This window comes from Peromyscus leucopus, chromosome 8b, assembly GCF_004664715.2.
Source record: "Peromyscus leucopus breed LL Stock chromosome 8b, UCI_PerLeu_2.1, whole genome shotgun sequence".
Taxonomy (NCBI): Eukaryota; Metazoa; Chordata; class Mammalia; order Rodentia; family Cricetidae; genus Peromyscus; species Peromyscus leucopus.
Window position 1 is genome coordinate 3,770,131 of NC_051086.1, and position 8,239 is coordinate 3,778,369.

General features: G+C 45.1%; 1 protein-coding gene across 1 annotated transcript in view; it reads left to right on the plus strand.

The window, feature by feature from the left end:
* Positions 1 to 8,239, plus strand: part of Dock2 (dedicator of cytokinesis 2) — a 419,098-nt gene that overhangs the window by 209,056 nt on the left and 201,803 nt on the right. The window lies entirely within an intron of this gene.

Here is an 8,239-nt window from a genome sequence, read left to right on the forward strand (position 1 = left end):
TGGGTACCCAGCATCTGTCTTTCTCCACAGTGTTTCCACCCAACCCCCATCAGTGCAGTGGAACGTCGGCTCTGTTATCCACCATGCTCCTTTTCTACTCTGGGTTCTCCTACTGGTCACTTTGTCTGCTTGCTGTGTTCCCCTCTACCCTTCTTTTGACAGACCGTCTGGCTATCAACCTTAGAACTCCTCTCCTCCCGCCCCCCATGTGTCTGTGCTGAGCAGAGATGTACACCTCAACTCACACCATCTCCCCGAAGTTCAGACCACTTGCTCCATTTGCGTACCCTGCTGATGTGCCCATCACAGTGCTGTAGGTGTGTTCTTCCTCCAGCAAAGCCTACCATGTCCACCACTCTATCTCTAGCAAATAATGTGGCCCTGGGCATGGATACTAATGAACATCTTCTCAATGAAGCATTTCTCTGGTCTGTTTTCATGTACATACAAGCTATTATTCTTTTCCCTGACACTCAAGTGTCACTTACTGTTCCCTTATGCCATGGTCAGGCCAGGGGATGCCAGGTAGAGCAGGCAATGTTCTGAAGTAATAACTTTATGGGAAAGGAATGGAAAGTGGGGGCGGAGTACATCTCCAGAAGACACGTGTGTTGGTGATAACAACCATGCACACTGAGGGAACACTTGTGCGAACAGATGGACCACGCACCATGAGAACATAATCAAATTTAGTTCAGGGCATTAGCAAAAATTAATGTTCCCTCAGAGATGGTTCAGTGGTTAAGAGCACCGACTGCTCTTCCAGAGGTCCTGAGTTCGATTCCCAGCAACCACATGGTGGCTCACAACCATCTGTAATGAGATCTGGTGCCCTCTTCTGTATACATAATAAATAAATAAATCTTTAAAAAAAAAAAAAAAAAAATTAATGTTCCCTCTTACAGAGGAAACACCCTGCCCAGTGCTGCAAATCCAGTAAGGAGGAAGCTGGAATCTATATCATGGTTCTGTTAGTGCGCTAAGCCTACATGGTAAGCCTGTCACTCCATGTGTTTAAGATATGAGTTTGCTGGCTTAAAGTCACACAGTATGTGAGCATCCCTGTATATGTATGTGCATTTATGTATGTGCATGGGAATTTTATGCTTATGCATATGTGTTTGTTAAGGGGGGGAAGAATAAGAAAGTTAAATTGTAAGAAAAAAATCACTAAAGTTTATCAAGGGACCCGACTTCAGGTTGGTAACTCAAAGATGGCATCATTAGCTCAGGGTATCTTGGCTGCTGTCTAAGCTGGTGGTGTTTGGGAGGGCATGGGTCCTATGCTGGGAACACAGTGCTCTGGTATGGAATCTCACAACTGCATATCAGAAAATAATTGGACACACACACACACATGCACGTACACACGCATGCACACACACAGAAACTTTCAACTCTCAAGGAGCACCACTGCATATAGGACAGAAGTGATTTTTAGGGTTGGCATCCCAGAAATGAAGCTGATTCTTGAATGATCTGATGGGTGGACTGAACTCAAGTGGGTGCAGGACTCTGCCTTGTTCTGTCTTGTGGTTTTCCATTCCTTAGGCCTCACTTTCAGTGACCTGTAGCTGTTGCAATTGCGTTATTTCCTCACTGGACAGAGATTTTCTTCTTCTTTTTCCTATCTGTGCTCCATAGTGGGCTGTGATTCCTGGGGGAAGGAGCTGTGTCTTAGGGTCTTTGGGGTTCCTGTCCCACTGTCAAGGACTTGATGTATAGCAGACACTCAGTCCAAACTTAGGGAATGAATTAATGGGAAGGACAAACCAGTTCAAAGGACAAGTGGATGATGAGATTTTTTAAAGTTCTGATTTAAAAAATAGGCGAGAAAAGGTCTGTTTCATGCCAGGTTTCCCTTTAAGGATCATATACATACATACATACATACATACATACATACATACATACATACATACATACACACCCACCCACACACACATATAATTCTACAATTCTGCCCTATCCACATCAGAGAATTCTTTTTGACAGATTGGAGAAGAGCCTGGTTCATGCTCAGAACCATCCTTGTGATCCCAAATCAGCTTCAGAGATGGAGATTCAGAGGGCATTCATTGGCACGCCTCATTTCTGGTCTGTCCACAGAACAGCCTGTGCAGGGACAGTGGCCCTAGTTGGTAAACTTATGCTGTTACCACTACTGCCAAAGGTGTTTCCCATTTTACTTGGGGACCTTATCCTTGGGGTTCTGAAGAACAGCTCAGCTTGGGACCTGGGGAAACTGGTATCCCAGTGGGACCATCCCTGGCCACACCAGGGCTGCAGCTATCAGCACCCAGAGAGGGAGATGCACAGAGCATTTGGGAATCATTCAGCAAATGCCGGGAAATGAACTGTTATTATGTCATCAAATTTTAACCAAATTACCTCCAGATAGGCCAGTGCTTTTTGGCCTCTGTTAGTGGAACTATGCAAATCTGATTTGGGGCAAGTGATTTTAAGTGTGTTCTTAAAGATGAAGACTCCGCAGAATCTCTTGTCCTGTTTCCCGGCACTGGGGCCGGTCTTTAGAACAGAATGTCTGCCCTTGGCCTTGGCTGACCACTATCTCAGCCAGTGTTGCTTTTGAAGGGCCATGAAGCAAGCTGTGGAGTCTGAAGGGATCTGACAGGTGGGGAACTGATATCGTCCTTTCTCAAGGAATGGTGAGCCTCTTTAATGACGTGGGTCCTTACTTCTTTATCTTAGAAGAATTGGCTTTAACGGATAGCAGGCCCTTAGGCAGTGAGAATCCTTGAGTGTTGAGCCAAGATCTTGCTGGTACTCTTTTTGGTTTTTTGTTTGTTTGTTTGTTTGTTTAGTTTTTCATGCTAAAGTCCATTTTCCTGACTGGACATGGTGACAGGTTCCGAGGGTTCCATGGCCCTTTATTGGGATGTTCAGTGGACATGTAAGGTAGCATGTGTCTGTCAGCTTTCTATTACTATAACAAAGAACCTAAAACAGACTAGTTATAAAGTAAGAAAAAGTTTAAATAGCCCATGTTATGGAGGCTCTAGGGCCCATCAGCTCTATTTTCTCACTCATTGTATGAAGACCTAAAGGCACCGGTAGATGGCTCTGGTGAGGCCTGGCACCTTAAGCGGTAATATCCCAAGCCAGAAAACAGAGAGAGCTGGGTGGCACCAAACTTGGGCCCTTATAGCAACCCTCTCATGAGAGCTACTAAAAAGTTCCATAAGAACCACCTGCTAATGGTGTCCCCAGTCATCTAAGGACTGACTCCCCATGGAGAAAGATCAAGCCCTTGGAACAGCTGTAATGAAACAGGCATGAACCTCTGGTCCCTGATATCCCTCTCAGGATATGGCTCTTCTTGAGTTAAAGGAATTAATTCTGTCAAGTGGTCCTTCACAGTCAGAACCTACTTTTCTAGACTTATTGCCAAACTCATTCAGGGGTGCCCTTTATTCTTTAGTGGGCATCTGTCAGGGCTTTCTCAAGTAACCAATAATATTCTGTGACTCACCTGGAAGAAGGGCCACAGGGAGAACAATAGGAAAGTCATCAAGGAGGCTAAAGACAGGGAGAGAGAAGCCTTGTCCTCACTAGACCAGCAGCCTCCCAGAGGCCAGACCCAGGGACTAGTGTTCTGCATCTTCTGTTAGGCAGACCCAGGGTTCGCAAATTTCTAGAATTTCATTTTTTTTTTTTCTGAAATAATGTCACTTTCTTTTTCTGATCAGAAAACCTCAAATACCATATCTTTAAAAATAGGAATTACTGAGAAAGCCCAGCTCCCCGAAGCCCCTTTCCTGGATATAATCTCACCTTCTAAATAGCAGTCGAAGCCAGGAAATCCTGGGGATTCATTTGAAAGATGAGGGCAGTGGATGGGGGGAGGGAACAGTCAGGACTGGGCCTTGGCCCTGTCTGTCTGTCTGTCTGTCTGCCCCAGTGTTTCCTCTCAGTGTGCTCCTAGCCACGTTTTCTCTTAATTCACTCAACAGAATGTACAAAGCATTTATGGCATCTCACCTGACTTGGGAAGCCCATGGAGGTTCCCAGAGATGGAGTGACAACTCTCGTCTCCAAGGACATTGCATCCTCGTAGAGATGAGCATGAGGGATCGATGAGAGGAATCTCACTGTCCCATGAAAAGTGACGGCCTGTGCAATCCTGTGGGCACTCGGGATGGAGTGACTAGCACCAGCGCAGGGACAGGAGATGACGAGAGAGCGACAGGGAGGAGACGATATTTAATTTGGTGCTCGCTGTTGTCCTGGGAGTTCTAAGAGCCAAGTTTGGCAGACTGTAAGAGAACTCTATCCTCTTCACCACCCCCCCATATCTTGGACTTTGACGAATTGTTCCTCTGTCCTCAAGCCTCCATTCATTCTGCTGGAAAGTGGCCATCGTCATAAATACCTGGTGGGAAATGTTTGGGGGTACATGTGACAAGCAGGGAAGCCCTGGTCATTACCCACTGCCACCTCAAGGAAACAGAGAGCTCGTTATCACTGGATTGGTGCTTAGTTGGTTGGTTTTGATTTGATTTGACATGGAGTCTTACTATGAAGCCCAGACTGCCTCAGCCTCGTAAGTGCTGAGATTTCGGGCATCTGCTGCTTATCATCACTATTAATTAATATAGTAGTGTGAACCCCATCTTGTATCCTCCTCGAAGTGCATGCTGTTCCTCATGATAGATGGCTGATGGCTGTTTCGGGCAGAGAAGAGAAGATGCAGCCACGGACATTTAACACCCTCTGACTTTCCAGAGTGGCAGTGAGATGGGGGGGGAGGGGAGTTAGCAGGAGGTTAGGGGATGAACATTAACTTGGAGTCCAGTTATGAGCATTACTTACTGTGGAAGTGGGCGTCTGTGCTCTGGGGTGGTGGTGGGGTGCAGTTAGAGACACGGGAATCGGGGGCGATTTAGCCGAACATCTATCTCAAAAGGCTCCTCCAGGGAGTTTACCACACAGTGGGGGTAAGGGCGAGATGATGGACAGAGTCCCAGGAGTATTTATATCCTCATCTTCAGTTCAAAGGAGAGCGGTGTGACATCCAGGTAGAGAAAATCCAGGATGGTCCTCTGCTTACAGTGGGGCAGTCCTCCTTAGACCATACCTGGTGAGGTCAGGGCTACCATGGGCTTCTCAGTGTCCTTGGTAGTGGTCATGACACAGAGAAGATGCTGGGTAACTGTGCATTGATGATGGACTAAGGTTCATCTATGTTTCTTCAGAGCCCGGGGGATACCTCTTAGTGGAGGAGAGACAAACGTCTAACCCTGCAAATGGCAGTCAGGCCAGCAGTCTGGATTTATAAATGTTGATGTTTGGAGTTGCATTTTGATTTTACCCTTTCATCTTCAAACCTAAACCATTGAAGATATAATATTTTGTATTTGAAACAAAAAAATTGCTAACAGAAGACAATACAGCAAGCAAATCTAAGGTCCTTCTGTCATTTGTGTCTGATTTCTGCCTGGGGTGGGGTGGAGTTCAGGTAGCTGGTGAGCTGCGTGCTGAGGCTGTGGGAACCCTCTGGAGTCTGGCAGTTGAAATACGTCAGTTGGTTTGGTACTCTCGAAAGAAGGCTGCTTTTTTTTTTTTTTTTTTTTTTTTTTTTTAAAGCATAACCAGGTTTCATAATATTGAGTGTGCTATCTGGGTAACCAGGCTGGTGTGCCAAGTAGAGGTCACTGGACTAGCTAATGGTCTACAAAATGTATATTCAGATTCTGTCAGGAAGAAAATAATGGGTTTCATTTGAATGAAATTTAATATATTTATGGATTCTGAGAATTTTTTGAAAGCCTTTCATGATAATAAAGCTTTTATTTGTTTGGGAGCAAATAATCCTTTGGTGTGATGTTATTGTCTTTTCCACTTTAATCATGGTTGAAGTCAAGGCAAAACGCTTTGCCTAAAATGCTCCTTGAGTAGACAGCCCCTGTCTGCTTTAAATTGCATTGTGTCTGAAATGGACTAGGTCACATGTGATAAATGCTGGCATTTTAATAGAAACATTACAGGAAAAATAGTTAACAATCTGCTTTAATTTCAAAACTCATTTTCTCTCTCACACAGTTGGGCAGTATCTTGGTAAAATGTGCAAAATGCATTGGGATTTAATTATGATGGCAATTTATTCTGAAACAAGGTTAAGTGGGAGCTGTCAACAAAGGTGCAGGGTGAGGACAGCTGTGTCCTGATGTTCCTAAGTCCTGAAACCCAGGCAGACCATGGAAGAGTTGAGGGCCTTGGGCAGTGTTTTTTGCTAAAGCCTCCAACTCCATGGGTGCAGATACCGAGGTTGGGTGCCAGCACTGTGCCATCCCTTGTGAGTGCCCCTCCAATGGGCAAGGGGAAAGTAGGGGTTGAGAGTTAGAATCTCCTTCACTCGATCCTATTTACTAATTAACTTGTCCCCCTAAGGCACACTGTGGTGAGTGCTGGGTATGCACAGGCAATTGACAATAAGCAGGATTCCTTCCCCAGGAACATTATAGAGACAAGTACATACACTAAGGAATGACATGGATATATGTTCAATGGCAGCTCTGTCATGGAATTTGAGGGCAGGGTCCCTGGTGCGGGTAAATGACTAAGAAGAACATCTAGTGTGGTTTGTGGTCATGGTGGTGGCTGGTTGAGATGGCATTACCTGTTGCCAGAAACTGGGCTGGGAGGGGTGTGATGTAAGTATGTTCTAGGCAGGAAAAAGGGTTCTTCGAGACCCTTTAAGGGATGTTACTGTGGTAGACATTAAGATGGCTGCCATGGGGAAGCTGTCTGACCTTAGGGGAGAACCAAGCTGTGTGGTGTCTGAATGTGCATTTCTGCCTTCTGCCTTTTGTGGGCTAAGGGCTCCATAGAAGGCAGGAAAAAAAAATCATGAACTTGTGAAACTTTTGGGTTTAGGGGTAGTATCACATGGTCACTACTAATTATTTGGGGCTATCAGTTGGTTTAAGGGAGATGGGAAGAAATTGAGGTGGAAGTATTCAAAAGGGTGACTATGATCATTAAGTTGGCCAAACACGGATCATAGCAAACAGCCTTGAATTTGGATGTGTGCCCCAGCCCTTTCCTGTTTGATTGGAGTAACATTCATAAAACATCTTTGTGGCTTGGAACTTAAAAACAGATGTATTTTTAGCATCCCACAAAGTTGCCCAGAGTGACCTAAAATTAGATCCTTTTCAAGTGAAGATCATGCTGGGGACTCTGATCAGCTGACAAGAGTAAGAACAGACTTCAGGTCTAAGGTGAGTGGTGGCTGGCGTCTCACATATTGCACACTCACATTGGTGCTCTTGGCCCATTTCCCCAGTTCTAGTAGCCTTGAACAAACCATCCAGTTATACCTGGATGTCTCATGCTGCATATGGAAAGGTCTGGCCCTCCAAGGCTTTCCCACACTGGGGAATTTGAGACCTCGGCACAGCACTCTTCTTTCCTCAATACTGTGCTGGGTGCTCTTGGATCGTGTGTTCTACTGAGTCGTTGAACACAATTACTTAACACGTATTGTCCTGCTTGCTAAGGTTTTGGTAAGCCAGAATGAGTTGGTTCCTTGCCCTGAGAGGGTCTTAAACCTGTATCTGATACCAACTGTCACCTCATAGAAACACTGGCTCTTCTTCCTCCCAGTTTACTTCAATGAGTAAACGGATGAGTGTGTGTTTACTGGGCACCTGCTGTGTACCCTACACTGTGTTTAGAGCTTCCTTTAGTTAATTGCCAGGGTGTCCCCTTAAGATGGGCGGTCCAGTTCATAAGATGCAGAACCAGAACCAGAAGGTCACTCAGGAAAAAGAAGGCTGTCAAACCAAGACTTCTGTTTCCATGTCCAGGGTGTTGTTTTGCTTTCATTTCCTCCTAGGTGGTATCTTCCAGAGCGGGAGGCTCATCCTCCCGACAGAAACCAGTCTCCAGTGACACAGCAGGGCAAACACGGACTCACATGATGAAAAAAATCCTCTTCCTTCAATTCTCCCTCTGACTAGCCAAATAGAACTTGGTTTGGTGTTAATGTGCCATTAGCACACATTGGATATTTGCAAATATGTTTTCCACAAATTGCTGGTCTCATGCTTAGATCCCTCAACCTTCAAAAGTGGGAGCTCGTTTGAATTTAATCAAACTGCTATTTCATGTTTCAGTTTTGGAATACGACACTAATTTTCTCAGTATTGATGATCCAAAGATGTCTTTTAAAGAAAACTGTTCATCAGAAACTAACTAAAGAGGAATATTAACC